General features: G+C 52.7%; 1 protein-coding gene across 5 annotated transcripts in view; it reads right to left on the bottom strand.

Annotated features, from left to right (window-relative positions):
• Positions 1-21,373, bottom strand: part of Topaz1 (testis and ovary specific TOPAZ 1) — a 237,008-nt gene that overhangs the window by 144,970 nt on the left and 70,665 nt on the right. The gene's annotated exons all lie outside the window — the stretch shown is intronic.

Here is a 21,373-nt window from a genome sequence, read left to right as displayed (position 1 = left end):
CTGTGGCTTGTTGCTTCACCTCCATGGCTGTGCTTTGCTTCTCTGTAAAATGAGCACAACCACGGTCCCTGTTGCACAGAAGTGCTGCAAGGATTTTGTGTGCCCATGTGTGTCAGCCACTTAGAATGGCATGGCACACACATAGCCGGCACTGCAGAGAGCAAGCTCCTCTTCTTCCCACAGACTGGGAAATAGGTCACCTATAGCTTCCTGTAGGACATGACCACCACGCACAGTAATACTGCACCCAGGCATGGCTGCTCTGGTCTCTGGGGTGTACTCTCTCGCCTGCTAATCAGAGATCTGCCAAGGGGTGCACATCTTGCCTTCTGGCTGGATCCTTGGCCTTGTTAATACCTTGCAGCTTTGGTGGGCTAGGAGGCATTCCAGGCTAGGTAAGCACAGGGTCGGTGATGAGATCCCAGGGCTGCTGCTCTGGGACTTGGGACAAGGTACAGAACCTTGGGGACTCCTGCAATCCTTGCTTTAAAAGTGGAGGCTCTGCACTGAAGGGTTATCATGAGGATCATACGAGGAAGGTACAGGTGAGGCGCCTGGCTGCCCCTGGAACAGGCAACACCCCACGGATATGTCCAGCATAGCCAGGGAGACCCTGCACGGTGCAGGACCCCGAGCTGCAGCAGGCAGAGTTTCAGATGTTGCATGGGACGTGGAGTGGAAGCCACCAGCACTCAGCCTGGCTCCCAGCTTGGGGTCCAGGAACAAAGTGGTGCTCCCTGTTGTCACAGCATGCAGGAAGTGATAGAAATATTTAATGTTTAAATTTAAAAATATTATAAGACAGGTGTGGTAGTGCACGCCTGTGCCCAGGACTCAGGAGGCTGAGGCAGGAGGATCACTGTGAGTTTGAGACCAGGCTGGGCTACAAAATGAGCTCAAGACAAGTCTGAACTGCACAGTGAGACCTTGCCTCAAAAAGATGAAAAAAAAATTATTACAGTAAGGGACATATGGCCATGAATCCCCCTCAAACCCTTCCCCCTGCTTTAAACACACCCCAAGTTCCTGCTACTCTCTGAAGCGGGTCTAGAGCCCTGTTTTGCGAATCTCATGAAGTGTGATAAAAAGTACAGTGACTGTGGCCGATCACTGCCTCACGGAAAGGCAGCTGGTAAAAACACACGCTGTGTCCCTGGTCTCCCTCATTCACGGGACCTGGCACCACCACGTGACCCCCAGCTCCTCCCTAGGTCACCACGATGGTGCAGGATGAACGCTTTAAACCGACTCGGGACATGGAGGTGGCCAGGCCAGTGCAACGGAAGACCTTCAGGAAAAGAACTTCCAGAGCTGCTGCAGAAAGGGGTGAGGGCAATGGGACAAGCGTGCGCAGAATGAGGGGAGGGTTTGAAGGGAGTAACCGGCAGTAAGTTAAAAGCACAAAAGCCCCTCAAAACTCACTGTAGTTTCCAGCCACACCTCCTCGTGCACCCCAGCCCCTCTGCTCTGTTACAGCTTCTCTGTTTCCCTGATCTGCAAGACTCGAGAGAGTAATTGTTAAACGACTGTGCACAGATTTAAAGTGGGCCCACACGTGGCAGGGAGGAAGGCAGCTGATGTGAGCTCTAGCTTTCTGTAACCTCGAGGGCAGAAGATGAGACCTCTTTGGTATCAGATGCGTCAGGACAGGGTCTTAACCCTGGGTGTGAGGAGAGTCTTCTGCTACAAGGAGGAGCTATGTGTGCCCCCTGGGTCACCTGCCACCACTCACTCACTGCTTTTTGCCTCCTGTGTTGGCGGGGTCCTGGTGGGTCTTCTCATAGCCGATGCTCTACTGGTAGCTGGGCACTTACTATGTCCCCGTGTGGACTCTCACATTTGTCATCTTGTTTGTACTAACGGGTGAGAGGACCCCGTGTTCACCAACTTTCCACTGAGGGAACGAGGCTTGGAAATGATGACCAGCTAACCTGAAGCTGCAGCTGGGAAGCTGGGGAGAGCCATGCTGCAAGCCCGGTCGGCTGGCTCCCTGGACCACAGGGTGATGCTGTAAATCTCTAGTGTCAACAGCCACTTTTGGCCACCAACTCCCTTTAGTACATGTTTGCTCCAAGGTCCCAGCCTGTGTCTGCAGTCCTTTCCTTTCATTATCCTGATGCATCCTAAACTCAAGATTTTTGAGAGGAGGTGCCTATGGCTGAAACCCCCATCTTTTCTGTAAAAATTAGGAAATCCCAGCATGCAGCACAATGTTGTAATTAATCCCAAATCTATGTCTCCCTCCAGCTGCCTCTTGCGGGACAGAATTGGTCTCTGGTGCTCCCTGCGACAGGAGGAGGAGTGGAGCCATCTGGGACACTGGTGGTTGTCCCTGTCTGACAGGGTCCTTGCAAGGCCCACCTCCCCTACTTCTTCAAGAGCCTGCAGGACAGGACTGTCACCCACGCACCCTGAGTCTTGAGAGCTGCGTCCTCCCAGGGGAACCCAGCTCTGAGCTTTGCTTGCTGAGTAAATGGCAGCATTCCCTTCCTGTGCGTTTCAATACAGCCCAGCCAGACGTGGGCCCTGCCTGCAATTCACCTCTGAGGTGCAGCTCTTCTGGATGGTCCCCCACCTGGTGCCACCTTCTGGGGTGGGACATCAGGGCTGGGGGCGCTATCAGAAGGATCTAGAGGGCTACAGCACAGCTTTTCCTGGTGGTGGATTCATAGTTAGAAAGCTCACCTGGCCACAGGTGTGTCCTCAGGAGGGGTCCTTATGATTTCTGCCTCTCTGTGGGTGAATTTAGTAGTTGTGGGCTTTATTTTTGTCTTTCTAGTTCTTTTTTTCAGCTAAGTCAGAGCTGGCTCAGCTCTTTCTCTTTTGGGGTTCCAGGGGTATGATCTTTCATATTCACAGCCTGTCTGAGGGGAGCAGGGCTTGTGTTTCTCCACCCAAAAGGACTTAAATGTGACAATTTTGTACAATGAAAAGAGACTTCCTATGATCTCGCTCTTAGAATGCTGGCTTTTTTTCTTTTCTGTGGTCCAGGGGATTGAACCCAAGGCCTTCTCACTGAGCCACACCGCAGCCTTATTTTGAGACAGGGTCTCACCAAGTTGCTCAGGTGGGGCTTGAAATCCTTGCAATCCTTTTGCATCAGCCTCCCAGCATGCTGGAATCACAGGCATGCAGCATTCTGCCTGGTTCTTTATTGAACTGGGAAATGCTTGAAGGTGGCTGAATTTTTATTCATCTTTCTTTTTAAACTGGGGGTCTACTGTGTCATGAAGCTGGGTGGGCAGGAAAGGGCCCGAGACAGGAAGGGAAAATCCCACGGGCATTCATCACCTGTGACGAGGACTCCAGCACCCAAAGCTCCCAGAAGGCTGCCAGCCCCTTGCTGCTCCTGAGCAACGCTTGGTACTATTTTAAGCACCAGGCAACAAGCAGGAAAACCTTGTTTGACAGAAAATACCTGGATGCCTCCACTGACATAAAAATGCCTTCAGAAGCGACTTCCTCAAGAGCTCTTCTAGAAGGACTCACAAAAAGCAAGCTTCCTGCCGCCTGGACGTGGGTGTGTGACACACATCCTCACAGGCGGGCACCTGGTGCTGACCTCCAGGAGGGAATTCTTCCTGGAAAATCTTGTCCTGCAAATGCAGAAATACAGACGGACAGTGGAAGGAACTTTTTCCAACCTGGCGCAGGACAAAGACCAGCTAATGAGCAATCCAGACTGCCTGTCCTCGCCAGGCCCGGGGTAACCTCCCTGAGGCTCTCTGTGGGGTCCACGTGGAGCGGGTGAGCGCTCAGTGGTCACACAAGAGGCGGCTGTCTGCGATCCTGGACTGGTGCTGGGCATTTCCATAGAGAGCTATCTTTTCAAAAGTCCTGTTCCTCTCCGCAATTCCTGCTGGGGGCGCCCAGGGCCACGTCCCACGCCTGTGGCATTTCCTACGTCAGGCTCTGAGGGCTCTGCCCTGGTGTATGTACCCTCACTTCTCAACAGTATTTCTCTCACGAAATTACATTTTTCAACATCCAGCAACAAATGCAGGGCTGGAGGAAGAAAGCTGCAAGTGTCATAGAACAGGAAGGGGAAGCCGACGTGGGAAAGAAAGCGTCACCTCCACCATAGCACACGTGCTTGGGGCAGGCAGTAGAAAAGCTTCATGAGCGACTGAATGAATGAGTGACATGTTCTCTCCACGCTCACACCGATGTGACCTTCTTTAGACTGACTTTGAGACCCATCAGGAGATTGCTCAGAAAAATGATGGCAAACCAAAGGCAAGTCTGCAGCCACGCTGTAACCCGCTCCCCAGGGGACAGACGCTGACCTGCCTTCCAGGATGTCTCTGTCACAGCAGCACAGGGCCCCTCCTCTGCTGGCCCTAAAGGTGACACAGGTCAGCCAGAATGGTAAGTTCCTCTGGAATCCTGGTCTAGGGCCTCATGCAGAAGTGGCCTTCAAGTCCGGTCGTGGGGTGGCATTCCTGTGACTAGAGGTGCTCAGGGCTGGGAGGGGCTGCTTCAGACATCCACATGGGGAGAGTGGACAGAGAGGAGGCCAGTCCTGGGGTCCCTGAGGCTCCCCCAAAAGCCCTGCTGTAAAGAATCTTTATGCAATTATTTTCTGGGGTGACTGAGTGAGAGAAATGGTCCCAGGACTCTGCTTGGAGGAACACTTTGGGAACTATGGGTATTAGGGCTAGGACATACACACAGACCACGTTCTGAGGGTCAGTGGCAAAGAGCCAGGGCCCCTGCCTTGTTGTCCCCAAATGGAGGCCCTGCCTGGTCCTGCTATATCTTCAGCCCCATGTTGCAGCCTCATGCTCTACTTCCCGGGCCTCGGGGTCCCTGCTGTTGAAGCAGGGTTAACAGCATGCTTGAGCCTCAAAAATTGGACATCCCGTGCCCAAGCCTGGCTCCACTACCCTGTTGGGAGGCAGAGTGGCAGGCTGCTCCCCATTCTTCCTTCCACAAGGGATTCCCAGAACCCGGCCACCCTTGGAGTTCCCTCATTGCAGTGCAAGACCTTCTGATTCGGCGGTGGTGGTGGGGTCCCCTGCCTGCTCTTAGCCATGGGGTGAAAAGCTGGGGAGAGGGGACCTGGCTGCCGCTGGGACCCCGGGCTGGGTCTCCCTGCTGCGGGACTCTCTGGCAGAGCAGTGGCATGGTCCTCGAGGCTCTAGTGTGTCTGCAGTGGGGAGGGTCTTTATCACACGCACTTGTGCACAGTGACCAGACCCACTCGGAGGTGGGGGGCTGGATGCACATGCAACACAGCTTCTCTTCACCCCCCATCTCTTAGTCTCCTGCTCTGATGAAACATCTCCCTTTGTCCTATTTCATTTTGCTCTTTGTACTCTGGGTTTCCCATGAAACCATATAATTGCTAGTTCACACATCAGATTTACTTCACAGTGCCTCCATTTTCCTGCAAAGGACTCGGGCTTATCTTTCTTTACTCCATGGTGTGTGAATGCTGCATTCTCTTTATCCGTGCCTCTGATGGTGGATGTGTAGGCGAGGTTCAGCCACTGCAAGTTGTGCTGCCATGAGCATGGGCGTGCCTGGTCCCTGTAACATGGCATCTAACTTCTGGGAAGATGCTCAGAAGGAAGAACTGGATCAAATGGATCTTTCAGGCCTGGCAGGAGGGTGCAGGCTCCTTCCTCGGGGCTCCTGATGCCCTATCCCTGCCTCACTGCCCAGGGTGCACAGCTATGAAGGAAACAAGCACTTCTGGGTCTTTTGGATGAAGCACAGAGCAGATCCCTGGCTGCCTTTGCTGTGCTGGCCCCCCTCTCCCGGAGCCTGGGGACGGCTGCAGACTTGGGGCTTGGGAGGCAGGCAGGAGAACGAGGTACATCTCCTCAGCTGAAGTTGACCCAGGCCTTAGCTCCCCATCCTTCAGAGGTGTTGAAACCAAACACAAGCAGATGGCTAACCCTGTCACGGTTTTGCAGGGAGAGAGGTAAACTGAGGCAGTGGAGCCCAAAGCAAGCTTTCTGGGGCAGCTTGTTTACCTGTGTGAGAGCCTCGGGCTGGAGGAGCCAGGCGTGTACTGGAAACATTTTCATTTCGATTCACGGCTAATGCTTCCTTACTCCCAGATGCATTCAGACCAGCAGAGGAAGCGAGGGCTGTGGCTCCTTCTGGACACCAATCTGGGCCAAGTTGGCAGGGGCCGGCAGGGAGCACCCTGGACTCCCTGGGGATGTGCTGGGGGCCTGGGTAGCAGGGTGAAGGGGAGTGACAGAGGCCACATGATGAGCTGACTGTGCGTCGGTGAGCACAGGCACTTTCCCAGGCCGCAGGAGGGCACAAGAACACGCCCTGAGCCATGGTCACTGTGCTAATCCAGGTGGCCGGAAGCTTGCCAACAGGTGCCCCTTGCCGCTGTGTGGGGAGCCACAGAGGGCCAGGGTGCTCGGGTCGCATTGGCTCTGGGCCTGGGCCTGCCACCACAGGGCGCCAGGCTGCTGGTGCCCACAATGGCCATGGTCAGAGGTCAGGAGAAAGAATGAAAAAGGATCAAAGGGAGGGGCCCATGCCAAGACACCGACACGGCTAGGAGCAGGTGTGGCTTCAGTGCCCAGGAGGAAAATCGAGAACAACAGGAAGGGAAAGCTCCAGCTGACGCTGGCCAAGGTGCTGGACAGAAATGTGAAGAAAGAATCTGCTGACACCATGGGGAACTACACCCTCCTCATCCCCAGCATGAAGCGGCATCCCTGGCTCTGCTGTGTGGGGAGCACCTCACACCCACTGAGATCGGAGGCCCTGGGGTGCCCACCCCTCGGGTTCAGATTACATCTGGCACAGCCCTGGCTGATCTGTCGTTCAAGCTGCGATCATCCTGTCCCCAGGCCTGCTCTGGAGCTACAGTGATGCTGTGTGTGTGCTGGCTGCACGTGATCCACCCACCCCACCCCTCAGCCTCCCTGCGCCTCCAATTTCTGCCTCCTGAGTCACACCAGGGGCTATGGGGAGCCACACTGCAGGGTCACTGAGCCCCAGTGGCAGCCAGCCAAGCCAGAAATCTCTTCGAGGCCCTCCCAGTCACTGGAGCAGACACAGGTATTCCCAGCCCCTCTTCCTCCACACTGTCCTCAGGCTGGTGCAACACCATGAGCAACTCCTGCCTCTTCCTTTCCTCTGCTCTGAGGCTGTGTCCTAGGGCGCAGCTGCCAGTGTGAACCGCCAGGGAAGGGACCTGGGTTGATACAGGGCTCCTCCTGCCACCCCAGCACTTCTGCCTGGGTGAAGCCATCTTTAGGAAGGGAGCTTTGCTGACAGAGAGTCCAGCTCTGTTTTGGGGTCCTGCCAGAGATGTGACTTTGACATTGAAGAATCTCTGTGATCACGATAAGCCTGGGAAGGTGTTCCTGAGCTCTCCCGCCCCCAAAAGCTACTTTTCTGAATTAATTTCACATGCTGTGGCAGAAGACCCCATATTCACCTGCATGGTGTTGTAAACCCTGCCTCTGGGCACCTTCCCAATACCAAAGGGAGTCTGGAGGACCATCGGGGACGGGGCTCGGGGATGCTTGGAAGGCACGTGGGTGCCTGGCTGAGCCAGCAGCTCCTGCCAGCCAGCGCCCCCCGAGGTCCTGCATCTCTTGGGAAACTTGTGGGGGTGGTGGTGGTGGTGCCATCGCCTCAGTTTAGGGGAAGGAGATGGACTCACCTGTGTGCTTTTCTGAAGTCAACAAGGGCATCTGGTGACAGCGATGCCAGGAGGCTGGCTTTGTATCCTGTGTCCCCCTGCCTCAGAAGCCTTTCCTTGAAACCTTCACCATAGCAGCAGGGAACTGCCAGTGAAAGGCTCCTCCCTGTGACAGGGGAGTCGGGAAACCTTCAGTGGCCTCTGAGATGCACCAGAAAGCACGGGAGGTGGCAGCACAAAGCTGGCTGTGGCCAAGGGGTGGGAGATCGAGTTTTACGCTCTCTGCTTGGAGACTGGTTATCGACCGGGTGTAGGGTTAAAAGCTGAGCACAGCATCCGCATACAGCACAAGTGTGACACAAACCACTTCTTCCCCCGACTGGTAGAATATTTTTTTTCCTCTAAGGAGGCTCAGTTCCTGAGCTGCAGTCAGAAGCTTTCTGAGGAATAAGCCCCGGTGAGAGAGCTGGGATCTGCGCCCGGCCGCTGCACCTCTGGCTGCACTGTTCCAGGCCTCGTGTCTCAGCCTCCCTGCTGGTGGGATGGGGACAGCGGTCCCTGGGGACTGGCTGTGCAGAAGGTGGTAGCGCAGGCCAGAAATGAGAGTGGTGGAGCCCAGGATGTTGGCGTTTTATCCCCTCCCCTTGGGACTGCCACTGTGACCACTGGCAGAGCGGTTCTCCCGCTGCCAAGAATTCTGTACTGAGTTCCTCCGCTCCAGCATCAGTGCTGGGCTTCAGGGTTTAGAGTGATTCAAACAGCAAACCAATGAAATCCACGTAAGCACCAAGGTTAACAGCGGGTCACTGCTGCTACAGGTAGCCATATTAGACAGGAATGCACAGGCGGTCAGGGCTGGGTCCTTGGGGAACTTGGCGCACAGAGGGGGTGCCCGTCTTTCCCCAAAATGCCTTTGTTCTGTCCAAGTACTGCTGTAGCGTGACCACGTCCTCTTGGATCAGTACTGGCTGGGTGGCCAGAGCTATAACTGGCAGGTGATGGGACTCTGACCCCCACTGCACCCATGCTGTGACACCAGCCATTGGGACCCTTCCTGGAAATCAGGGAGCCACGCTTTTTACTCCCAGTAAAACTCTAACTTCCTCCTTTGGTTAAAGACTTCAGGCCTCCGTGTTGTGCGATCACAGACTAGGCACACTACTAGATCTCTAACAGGTCCGGAACTATTTTCCCTGACTCTTTGGGACCAAGTGGGGAAAACCCTCGTAATCCACTAGTGTCAGCACAGACGGACCTTGTTCCCTGTCACTACTGGACAGCAGGGTTAACTGCTGCCGGCGCCAGCACACAGCAAGCCCTTGGTTTCCAGGGAAAGCTCCTGGTGCACTCAGGGAGAAGAGAGTGCGAGCCAAACTCAACCAACCTCCGAAACAGGTGCAGGTGGGGACAGTCACTGCCGGACAGACATCCCAGCTGCCGGACAGACAACCGACACAGCACAGCCTCCCTGCCCCAGGGTGCCCAGCTTGGCTCTCAGAAGTCAGTTCCTATGTTTCGGGTGTCCTGTTTTGCTTCAGATTCACTTTCAGCTTGGGGTCTTTGGGATGGAGTCTCTCCCTGGGAAAGGGATTGCAGAACATACTTCCCCTCCCCGTGCCGGGCACACGGCCACACCATTCCCCCACCCGAGTCCTGGCTGCTAGGACCGAATCTCCTGGAGTGTAAGAGCCATTAAGTGACATTCATCAAAACACTCCATTGTTCCCAGACACCAGCGGCCAAGAGGTGGAAATTACTTGGCATTTCATTTTAATCTCTATCCAAGACTTGCCTGACAAAACATATTAAGTGTAAGGACTGCGGCTTGGGAACGAGGCTCTGTGTATGGGGCCCCACCCTTGTCTGTCCTACAGGAAATGACACTTCCTCCCCGCCGCCCAGCCCCCACCGCCTGTGCAGCCCTGACGCTTCACTCTCCTTCGAGGGTGAAGCTTTTGCTGGCGGTGTCTGGAGAATTACAATGAACATCTCGGCTCTGCACTGGCGTCTGAGACTAAAAAGCAAAACTGAACACCAAAGCCCAGCAAGTGCTGCCTTTCCTGGGGTGTGGTCGGCAGCCCTCTAACTGCAGGCTAAGGCAAACCAGGGCTGCTCTGGAGAGACTGTCACCTTTCTGGTCCCACAAAGGGTAGCCAGTGCACTAATCGATGTGCATCATTACCAGGGACCTCGGTTGTCCCTGCTGCCTGGGGACAGTCGTGGAGCTCCCTGGTACACGGCACTAGTTTGTGTGCTCTGGATCTTCAAGTCTTTGCTTTTAGGTTACTTTCACAGTGTACTACAAAACAAAGGAGACTTGCCAATGGAGGACTGCTTATTTTTCCTTATTTTTGGTCTTTCTCTCCCTGGACGAGGAGGCTATATCAGGGGCCCTGGACCACAGGAGGAAGTATCCACGCTGTCCGGGCCATAGCTGGCCAGGTTTAGAGCAAGGATTCAGGAACAGGGCAGGCATGCAGGGGTCCAGGGTGGGACAAGGGTGCATCTGTCTCCTGCGTTATTAAAGGTCACCAGAGAACCACAGACCACCCAGGCTTGACAGTTGTATGTTCTGTTGGTTTAGGGACTTTCTGATGTAAAAAATGGGTGCTGTCAGGTGAGGGTGGGGCGGGGACTCCCTGTGCACACGTCTTGGGTTTTACCATGAGAAAAATTTCTGCATGGGTTTGGCTTCTTGAACTTTCTCCAATCTTTGAAGTGCACAAGGCCTCAAAATCAGGATATCTGGCCTTGTTCTGCTGTCCCCCAGGGGCCATCTCGGCTTCGACTACAGGACAAGTGTTGGATTTTACCCCTCCACGGAGCCCTGCTGTTCCCAGGAGTTGGAAAACCAGGGGGTGAGCACAGAGGAAAGGAAGAAGGGAGGGTGGGCACCAGGGTGCTCCGGCCAGCATCCACCTACTGCTGCAGACTGGAACCAGAAGCCACCCAGGTGCTGGCTGGGGTCTAAGGAACGGGGACAGTCACCAGGAGCCCACGGTTGGAGCCCAGAAAAGCCGGTGTTCCCGGAGCTGGCTGGATGCATGGTCCTGTCCGGAAGTGTGACACCTTCCCTGCTCCCACCCCCATCCCCCAGGCGAGAGCCACAGGTCACATTTTGGTGAGAGCAGACTTCTCCGGGCAGGGTGCACGCACATCTTTCCCTAGTGCAGGATGTGGAACTGCTCACAGCTCCCTTGGGAACAAAGCCTTCCTGGGCCGATGCTACCGAGAAGAAGCTGGTTGATGGTATAGCAACTCATCATCAGCAAAATGCTGACAGACAGAGCTGTTCCCACCTCATGCACCCAACCTCGGCTACCTGGGTGCATTCTAAATTCCAATGTAGCCCAGGATGCGACCTTTTAAAAAGATGGGAAAAAGCAACACCTACTCTGCTGGAAGTCATAATTCCAGTCTGTTACCTTTTGATTTTGAAAGATTAGTAGCAGAGGATCACATATGGCCCAGTTCTAGGGGCAGACAGACATGCCTGGAATGGTACTTGCTTGTAAGAGCTACAGAAAGTCATTTGCATGATGACATGGCACTGTCACATTGAGAGGGTAAGCAAGGTGACAGCTAGTCTCAATCTGTTACCCCATTTCTGGTTCTCCATACAAAACTTGGGTTAAACAACTAACACTCTATTGGCTTCCCCTGAACAAATGTCTTTTTCCTCAGGAAGTAATGTCTCACATGAACCAATGGACCTCCCGGTATCCCTGACCTAGGGCTGCCTGTGACTGTGCCTTATCCCATAACCCAGGCTCTCTACCTGGTGCCAACAGAAGTGCCTGGTGCCTGCAGTAACTGTGCCCTGATTCACCCTGGATCCAGCCCCAAGGAAAAGAGGGAGGAGACCAGTAATCTGCAGAGAGAGCTGAAGTGAACCCCACAGCCAGGGCCTTGGGGAGATGGTGGAGGGGAAGCTAGACGAGCACCCCACTGCTTCCCAACAGGCTTCGCATCAGCTGCTTTGATTTTAACCATGGTCCTTTTCTCTACCTGGAATTATATCTTCCCGTCTTCCTGCCCTAGTTGATCACACGCTCCTGCTGGAACAGAAATGCAGCCTGGGTGGGAAGCTGCCTCGTTACCTCAAGGGTCTGGAACAATGCCTGGTACCTAGTAGATGCTTCTTGAATGGATGACAGAATGGGAGCAACATCTTTGTCCTGTAGAGCTGCCCACTTGCTCCTGGTCTTTGCTCTCAGCCCTGGTTTTGCATAAAACAGAAGCAGTGAGAGGTGCGCATGGAGCTGGAAGTTGAGAACCGATGGCAGACAAACGCCAAGTCTTGGAAAAGCCTCAAGGACCCAACGTCCTGGCTGCCAGTGGCTGCCTACTTCCAGGCCACGTTGTTAGGACTGAAAATAACTGCAAAGATGGGAAGCGGAGGAGGAGGAAGGGACTGTCAAAAGGAATGAACTTGGACGCTAAGCAAACAGCTCACACAGAGGGGCCACAAAGAAAGCCTGACGTGTTCTCACTATGTAGCCCAGGATGCCCTTGAACTCACGGTGGTCCTACTGTCTCGGCCTTCTCTGTGCTGGGATTGCAGGTGTGTGCCACCACACTCTGCCTGTCTGACACTCTCCAGAATTCCAAAGCTGGCGGGCCTGAGAGCAGAGGACACCATCTGTGAAAATCCCAAGGCAGAGACCAGAACAGGCAGCCTTTCAGGCTCTGGGACAAAAACCAGTTCTTCAACTCTCCTTCCAAAGCTGGCCACGCATAAACACGCACTCAGATGCACACGCCCTATAGAAACCTTCCCCCAGCTCGCTCATCGATGAAAACCCAATCTTCTACCCACTGAACTGGATGGCTTAAACACGGACTTCCTCTTCGAGCCCCACTGACTAGTTCCTCTGCCTTGTGTGTGACCTTTTCTCCTAATTTTTACCTCTTCAATGTCACAGCCAATCTACCTTGACTGCTAGGCACGGAGGAATGGCCAGATCATTTCAGTATTCTTGGCCATGAACACCTGACCCTGCCGCCTCCTTAGGAGGAGCTGCTGTGACACTTCCATGACCTCTAAAGGACTCAGAGCATCCCTGCAGTTCTGACTAAAGACATGACTTCTATCCAGTTAGGGAAACAGCAGAATGAGGCTCTTCCTCTGTTCTCATCCAAAATGCCCATGAGCTTGTTATACTGCCAGGTACCCAGCCTGGCAGCCTGCTGGAGTGGTGCCTGGGCTGGGTAGGGGCCTGCAGCGGGCATTGTGGACCCTCTTTTCATGTGATCTCATGGACCTGGCCTGCCATGATGGGCTGCCTCACACACAGATATTGTCATCCTGAAAATGCGAGGGGTGTGAGCGGACCACATGTGTCCAGGCTTTGTATAGGCAGGTGTGCTAGGAGAGTCTGGCACTGGAGTCCTCAGCATTAAAAACATTTCCAAAAGGAAAGGAAAGAACTGTTAAAATCATGAAAGACAGGAGACGTTGAAGGGAGGACTCCTTCAGATCCCAGAAGCTGAAGTGCTGGGACAGCCAGGTGCCATGCCTGGCATGGCTTGGATCAAGGGACAAAGCAGTTTCTGTAAAGAGCATCACTGAGATCAGTGGACAAATCCAAACGTGGATTATGACACTGTATCAATACAATCAATGCCAATACAGTTCCGCCAGTACCATGTGATGTCAAGGTGAAATGTCCTGAACACCATCATTACACCTGGCCAGGTTCTCAGGAAACACATGATAAAATACTTAGAGGAACTAACCCTCAGGAGGCTTAGGAGGGGGAGGGAGAGAGACAGAGAGAGAGAGAGTGTGTGTGTGTGTGTAAGAGAGGAAGGAAATGACAAAGCTGGAAATCTGGGTCCAGAGTATTCAAGAAATCACTGTACTGTTCTTACAACTCCTCTTTAAATGTTAAATTATTTTTATGAGGGTGGGATACTTTTCATTGTCTCTTTGGCTTCCTATTCTGAAATACTGTTATCCATCGATACACACAACTGTGCTGCTTCCATGTTTTATCGGAGGCAAAGAAGTAATGTGACATTTGACGATATCACGTTTAATGTCAACTTATTGATCCTGGTATGTTTTTCAACTCCAATACTGCTAATCACTTCACATATAATCACTTCACTACATAATCATAAACTACTTAATTTTTTTGTGTCTTGTGGAAAAGCTGCTCGAGAGGCAAAATGATATTTTTATTTTGCATGAAAATGGGTAGACCAGATGGCTTACACTTTTCTTCCAACAGTGTAATGTGGCTGGAATCACACAATGCCCTTTGGCTTTTTAATTCAGAAAGAAAAATTCCTAGTAATCTTCCATTTGGTGTTTGGGGGCCAGGGTGGCTGGAGGTCCTGGGGGTCCAGTATGTGTCTCACACGTGTTCAATAACTTCCAGTAAGAAACACCACACAAGTGTCCCCTTGGACCCCACAATACTGCTTCCATTCAAATGGCAGACGATCAAAAGGATACAAGTGAGACTATTTTGCTTGGCACATGGCCTAAAAGTTCTAAATTTATGTATTCTATTTTTGCTTCTTTCTCAGATTGGATTAGTTACTAGGCAACCGAAGTATTTAATTTCATTTGCTAATAGTCACATGCGAATAGCGGCAGCTACTATATGCCACCGGGGCTGCCAATGCAAATATAGCCCCTTGCCCATGTGGCCGCCACCTCCTCGTGGTGGACAAACCCCTCACATGCCCAGCCTGGCTGCGATTCAAGCTCACAGGCAAAGGGATGGCTTTTTTGGAATTATTTATGGTAGAAATATTTCCATGATTTGCCTTTTTCGCTTGAAAAGCTATGTGTTTGTAGCATCCTGAGCCCTCTTTTAGACTTCTGGTTCAAGACGGTAGACTAAGCACATATGTTTTCCTCCCTATACCAAGAAAGAAAATCTTCAGAGAGATGCGGCAGCAGTGAAACAAAAATAAATTAATGTGAAAAAGAGAGCAATCGGGGAGCAAGAAAAACATGTGAAAACGTGCTAAAGACTTTGTCTGGTGGGGTGGCCAGAAGACAAATCCTAAATAAGATGACAGTTTCCTAATAATGACAAGGATTAAATACTTTGCTTAAACAACCGAAGAAGAATAGGATGTTGAATTCACAAAGCACCAGAGGGTAAAAAAGACAGAAAAACACTGAGTAAAGCAACAAAGAAAAGGGTGGGAGAGAAGCTAGACACACTAAGTAGAAAATGAAAATAAAGGATAGGGGTAATCCAAATATAACAACATTTATAATAAAACAGAACCAAGCCATGTGCCATTTTCAAAAGGCTTAAAATGATATCACGGTGAATAATTAGAGATAAACCCAGGAAGTTATTAACAAGAAAGCAAAAAATGTACTGTTTGTGTTACATGAAATACAATTCACAAGCAGATGAGATTTTCTGTGAAGACTGGAGACAGAATCCAGGAGATTCCAGCTGCCAACCTTGGATAGCAGGGTACCAAGACCCCGCAGTGGGAACCCTTGCATATTTTCCTCTGATCGCGTGGACCAAGAAATGGGCAAGTGGGGGGCGATGCCAAGGTGTGCTCCCTGAACCCCAGGATCTCCACATTTAGACTCTGTTCCAGGCTAACAGGAAATGCTGATGTTTAAATTTCCCTAGGACACTCCAGAAATGGGGACCAGTATTGGGCCATGGAAAAGCTCAACAAAACCCCCAAGAGACACTCCAGACCTCTCAGGGCTGTCACCCAAGAGCTGTTCATGGGAGAGAATTGAAGCCGAAAGGAGAGGCCACACACATAGGAGGGACAAGGAGGGACAGTGGGGTCACATACCCCTGACTGTGAGAAAGCGCTCATTCACCAAAGGCACCCCCAGAAATGAAAGGGAGGAGCCTGACCAAGTGGAATGGAGGGCTCAACAAAGAAGTAAGATGGCCAGAGGGAAAACAAACAAGCTGGTTTGATTATTAAGCCCCAAAGCTATTAAGAGCAATAAGCCAGACCAGTAGAATTTTTAAAAAGCTAGGCAAAATAAAATTAGAAATGACAGAGGATGTAACCAAGGACATAGATTGGATTTCAAATTATCAGCGCATGATACAAAAATACTAACATATTTAAGAGATGTGGAAACAGAAGTAAAATTTTCTGGAAACCTGTAAACCACTAAAGTAGCCCAATATGAGGCAGAAAACCTAAAAAATTGTCTCCAAAACAAAACAAACACAAAAAACTATAGGGAAAAAAACTGAAAAGGGCGAGAGACACTGAGGTCTACTCAGCTGCTTTTACCTCCTGCTGTTTTTTTTTTAAACCAGTCTTTACAGAGTTTTCATACTAATTCCTGAGTTGGGCTGGAGGAGAACACAGAAACCGTTTTTCAGTTTCTCCGTTACTGTGCAAAGCTGGTTGGTCTAACCCCGGTCCCCACAGCAGGTGGACGGCCTTAAGACAGCGGAGAACAGACTGCAGCTCGAATGCCCATGGTAAGAGGAGGAGACATCAGGTTATACACTACACCTGGGGTCTGCTGGGCCCCCGAAGCTGGCTCTGCAGGGTTTCAGCTCCCCACAGCCTACCGTAAGCGCAGGTCCCCAGAGCCTCTGCACCCCGAAATGAGGGGATCTTCAAAGAGTCATACAACACGACCGAGGTGTGTTTATCTGAGGCACGTGAGGGTGAGCCACCCCTAGGGAAATCTGGTTCAGCTCACGGACAGATGAAGAGGAGGAAAACACACAAGCGCTGTGGTGAACTCAGGAAAGACATCCCATAAAACCACACATCTGTTCCCATGGAAACCAACACCGCAACCCGCTCGGCACTGCAAGAGGAGAAGCGAGGGTGGGGTGGACACTAGCATGGCCCATCCCTGCTGTTCTGCTGGGCATGAGTGGCCCTGGAGAAACAGTGACCAGGGAATGAAGCAAGGTATGAATACGAGGAAGGGGTAGACAACAGTCACTGGGTGAGGGGACGTGTGCTGCAAAATGCTGCACCAGGTTGCGTTTCTGTGTGTGAGCACTACAGAATGCAAACCCACAGACCGAGCTGGCCTTGACACCACCCTGGGGATAGGCGGTTACAGGATCGCGTCATGCACGCAGTCCACTGCTGACCAGACCGTTACGCAGTGCATGATGTCTGTATAGTTGTTTGCCCCAATTTAAAACCCTTGACTTGAAAATGGTTAGAGTCCTAGGATTCATCAGTGGGGTGTCGGGGGGGGGCTATCTGTGTTTATTTGTCCATGGTGGAGATTCACATACAAAAGGCAGAGAGAAGGAAGTAGCGCTGGCCAGGGACTTCGAGTGCCAATGATTTGGTACACTACACAGAACCAGGTGCTGAAAACCACTCTGTGCGGACTAAAGAACACAGTCATGACACTGAGCTCTCCATCCGCATGATGACCTCGTATGCTGCTGCTTTTGTTTTGATTTTTTGAGACAGAGTCTCCCTATGCAGTTCAGGCTGGCCTTGAACTCACAGCGCTCCTCCTGAGTGCTGAGGGGGCAGGCGTGCATCATCACGCCCAGCTGCTGCCCTGCACTGCCGATCACCACCTGTCTCTGGCCACCATGGGCCTCTTCCCCACCTCTGTAATTCTGTCATCTGGAGAGCGCTACACAAGTGGACGCCCATGTGTGACACACCTCACCCTCCACAGCCTCGAACACTGTACCTGAGTGTGGCTGGGCAAGGCAGGAGGAGATGGAGCCAGGCTGGGGCAAGCAAGGGGCCCTTCCAGCAACCCTGAAATACCTGGGGCAGGGCGATGGGTCCCCTCCTCCCTCATTCCAAAAGGGACCTGAGAAACTAACCCAGCATGGCTTCTTCTAAAGGAGAGGAAAAGACCCACGTTCTGTGTAAGGGAATAACCTGAGCACCACCGACCCAGCCTTGGGAGGTGGCACACGAGGAGCGGAGTGTGTGTGTGTGTGTGTGTGTGTGTGTGTGACAGTGACTAAGGGAACCATGCAGGCCGTGGGGTCACCACGTTCAGAGGCTGCAGTGGCTTCTTCCTTCCCGGGCGGAAGAACATGCGACGTCCAGGTTACTTCAGAACGCAAAAACTCCACGGCCAGAAAGTCAGGTCAACATCAGCTCCCCAAGGCCACCTCTCTCCTGCCCCATGCCTTTCTGGTCCAGTCCAAAGTGAAGACGGGTTTATGGCATCCTCTTGAATGGCGGGGCCTCTGCCGATGAACTGTCATGTGCCCCCAGCTGCAGTGCCGGGTGAATGAACCGACTTCAGGGCGGCCTCCTACCCCTCCCTGTACCTGAAGGGTAGAGTGGACGCGATGTCTGGGTGGGCAGCGTTTACGCAGACACCTGGTGTAGTGCACGGCGCCACAGCCGTCTACCTGCAGCTCCTCCAGGCACACAAGGACACCAAGGGCATGGATCTCAAGGGGGCGAAATCAAACAGCTCTCACTTGCCGGTCAGAGGCGACTGAATCGGGAGCCAGCACTCTCTGCCTCCCTGGCGCTGCCTCTATTCTAGAAGGCGCCTTCGTGGGGACACACACATCCTTTGTGCAGTTTGAGGAAGGGTGAGTGGCTGATGGTGATAACTATCTCTCGCTCTGTTCCTCTGCTGCCAGTGACAGCGTCACGTCTGTTCTCCTGAAATGTAAACAATCTAAAAGCCCCAGCTCTTTATTAAGACTGGCTTCAGGGAGTCAGTGAACAACTTAACTTGGAAAAGAAGTACGGGTCGGAGGAGGATTCTTTCTAGCACCCCCAAGACAAAGACGTCTGCAATAACAAACAGAATAATGGGAAATGGGATCCCTGAAACAGCAAAGCTAGACCACGTCCTTGCCTTGAGAAAGGGTCTAGCGGAGTTGGACGGAACAAGGTCCTGGAGCTGCGGTGCCTCTGTGGCCACTGTTAGGAGAAGCAGCCCTGGAGGCCAATGCAGGGTGGATGGTGTCCAGTGCTTGGTGCATGAGATACCTCAGTGCAGAGAAGAAGTGAGGGTACAGATATGATGTGCCTCAAATACAACCCACAGCTGGTGGGAGTACAGGAACCTGCAGGGTCTGCTGTCCAAGGGACCTGCCCCAGGGCTGCCGAGGGAGGGCCATATGAGAGAGCTGAGGCCCCCACCCTCAGCAGCATGATGGATCCCTGAGTTCCTCCCAGGGGATTCAGAGACAGCCTGGAAGGAGGTTTCTTTTTTCTTTTTTTGAGCCAGGGCATCATGGTGTTACTGAAGCTAACCATGAACTCTTCTGCATAAGCAACCCTCCTGCCTCAGCCTCCTGAGTAGCTGTGATTGCAGATGTATATATATCATGACACCGTGCTGGAAGAGGGTTTCTACAAGGGCATTACCACTCGCTCAAATGCAGGTGTGACAGAAATGTATGGTGTTTAAAGCTTCTTAAGTCACCATGCAGTGTCCCCATCCACCTTGTTCAGAAGATCTGGGGTGAACAATGTGACTTTTGCCTCTTCCCAAAGTCAAAATGATCATGAAAGGGAAGCATTTTGAAAGGACTCAGGACATCACAACAGCACGACTAAAGACACCCAGGCAAGAGGACCCCAAAGCTGCTGCAGAAAGTGGCGAGGTTGATGGGATGAGAGTGTGCAAAGCCGGGGAGACTCTGAGGGGCTCCACGGCAACGACCCTTCTGCCGCAATAAACCGTCTTATTTAAGTGCGCCATACTTCTGATTCCACCTGTAGATCTGGGCCCTGAGGCACTGTGAGAAAGAGGACGTGTCCTCCCTCTTGGGGCTCAGTGGCAGGGTAGGAGCATGCTGTGAGTGGCACCCTCGCAGTTTCTTCCACAGTTTTCAGCGGCCCCTTTCATTTTATTTTTCAAGACAAAAAGAAAACGATAGTGGCAAGGATAAACTATGTATCACCACCGGTCTGGACTTGGAAAACCAGCCTTGGAGTTCATGAGCCTAGAATCCAATCTTCCTACCCTGGCCTGGCGAAAACCCATCCCACAGCACAGCCGGGAGCCCTTCCTGCAGAGCCAGGCAAGTCCGGGTTCAGGGAGGAGACGACCCCTTTCTCTCACCACTACTGAGGGAGAACTGCAACCCTGGCTCAAAGCAGCACACGGCAGCACACCTGGTTGACCATAAGGCCCGGTTTGCAGGCAAGAGCATGAAGGGAGGACAGACCTTTGGAAAACTGCCAGGGTGAGCTGCTGCAGAGGGGGCTGGTGCCACCCAGCAGGAAGGATTCCTCAGGGGCCAGGGTCCCAGTGACTTAGCATCACCCGCCTTAGCTATCTATGCCAAAAAACAGGGAGGACCTTCACATAAGAAGACAGGAGTCGCCACAGTGCTCTTCTGTCACCAGCTGGCATCCTCTCCTCTTACTCTGGCTGGGGACCTGTGAAGTAGTCTCAGGTGCCCGTGGGCTCCAGACCCACGCAGCCCCAGTGCTGCTTTCCACCCAGGGGGCGACATGCATGTCGCCACCGTGGATTCCTCCCCTCCCAATTAAGTCTCCTGCCGTTGCTCTGGCCCGATGGATTATTCATCCAGGATTAATCCCCTTAAAACTGGTCTTTGCAGGAAACGTCACCTCTTAAAAATCGATATGTGTTTAATCAGGCAGTCGGTCTCTGCTCGCCGGCAGCCCGCGGCCTCCCTGCCTTCCTGGCCCATGCAGCCAAGCCCCGGCTCTGCCTGTCACTGAAATACATTTTCCGCCTCTTCCAGCTAATAGACTCTCTTCAGAAATAGAAGTTAATCCTTGGGCAACACAATGTTAAACCACCCAAGGAAGACGAGAAGGTGGGAAAAAATGGCAACTGCTATTTTAGATCTTTTGAAAATTTAAGTAGAAAGGCAAAAAATAGAACCTGGTACAGTGGATCGAAGCTGACTGAAGAGAGACTCTTCCCAGCACGCAGGGAGCCGGGGGAACTGCACACAGAGTGGGGCACTGCCAGCCCTGGGGACCGAAGGGACCGGGGCTGAAGGGACAGGGCTGCTCCACTCACAGGGTGCCAGTGCTTAGTTCTGGGGCGGGGGAGTCCAGAGACCTCAGGGAACTCATAGGCGTGGGCAGGAAATGTGATTTGAAAACTGAAAGTTGACCTATTTTCCTTCTCCTTGTGGAAGGAGAGGAAAAACTCTTAAGAATCAGCTCGGGGTCTGTGGCCTTGGGCTAGGGTCCTGGCTGCCGTGGCCAGCAGCCCTGCGGCTTCCAGCCTTGCCTCGGTGGACTCTCGGAGCTCTGGGGCAGCTGTGCCTCAGGAGTGGGCACCATCAGTCCTGCCCCAATGGCGATGATAGGTAACGGCCTGGATTTAACCTCCACGCGTGTTTACCCTGGAGAACAGACAGCGGCCCTCTCCCCTCCATGGCCGAGGAGGAGCTCCAGTGATTGTCAAAGGGCCACAATCATTTCTACCCTGCCTCTCACAGTCCAATTTATGGCTCTGCCCCTTGCAGCTGCCCACGGCCTGTGGTTAACACAAACCAGCTGGCACCCGAACAGCGGGCTTGGAATCTGTGCATTTACTGCTCATGTTGGAGAGGCCCCGGAGATAGGGCCTGAATTGTTCCAATCCGCATCACCTCGGGTACAGTGAGAGATGGGCAGCCTGGGGGATGCCGTGCAGTGGCCAAGGAGTTCTGGTGGAGGTAAACACTGTGGTCATTCTCTGTCCTCATGGTGTGGGGCTTCAAAGGTCCCAAAGGCGTCTGCACTCCTCTGCTGAGGGAGGGCTGGCGCAGGGGCCCACGTATTTTGAGCCCTGTGGCTCCCTGGAGCCTGGGTTTCTCCTGACAGGGCCACCCTGCTGCT

The sequence above is a fragment of the Cavia porcellus genome, unplaced genomic scaffold, assembly GCF_034190915.1.
Source record: "Cavia porcellus strain 051 isolate PalLab524CR breed Dunkin Hartley unplaced genomic scaffold, mCavPor4.1 scaffold_14, whole genome shotgun sequence".
In the NCBI taxonomy this organism is placed as follows: Eukaryota; Metazoa; Chordata; class Mammalia; order Rodentia; family Caviidae; genus Cavia; species Cavia porcellus.
Note: the sequence above shows the minus strand (reverse complement) of the source record. Positions and strands in the feature narration are given on the sequence as shown.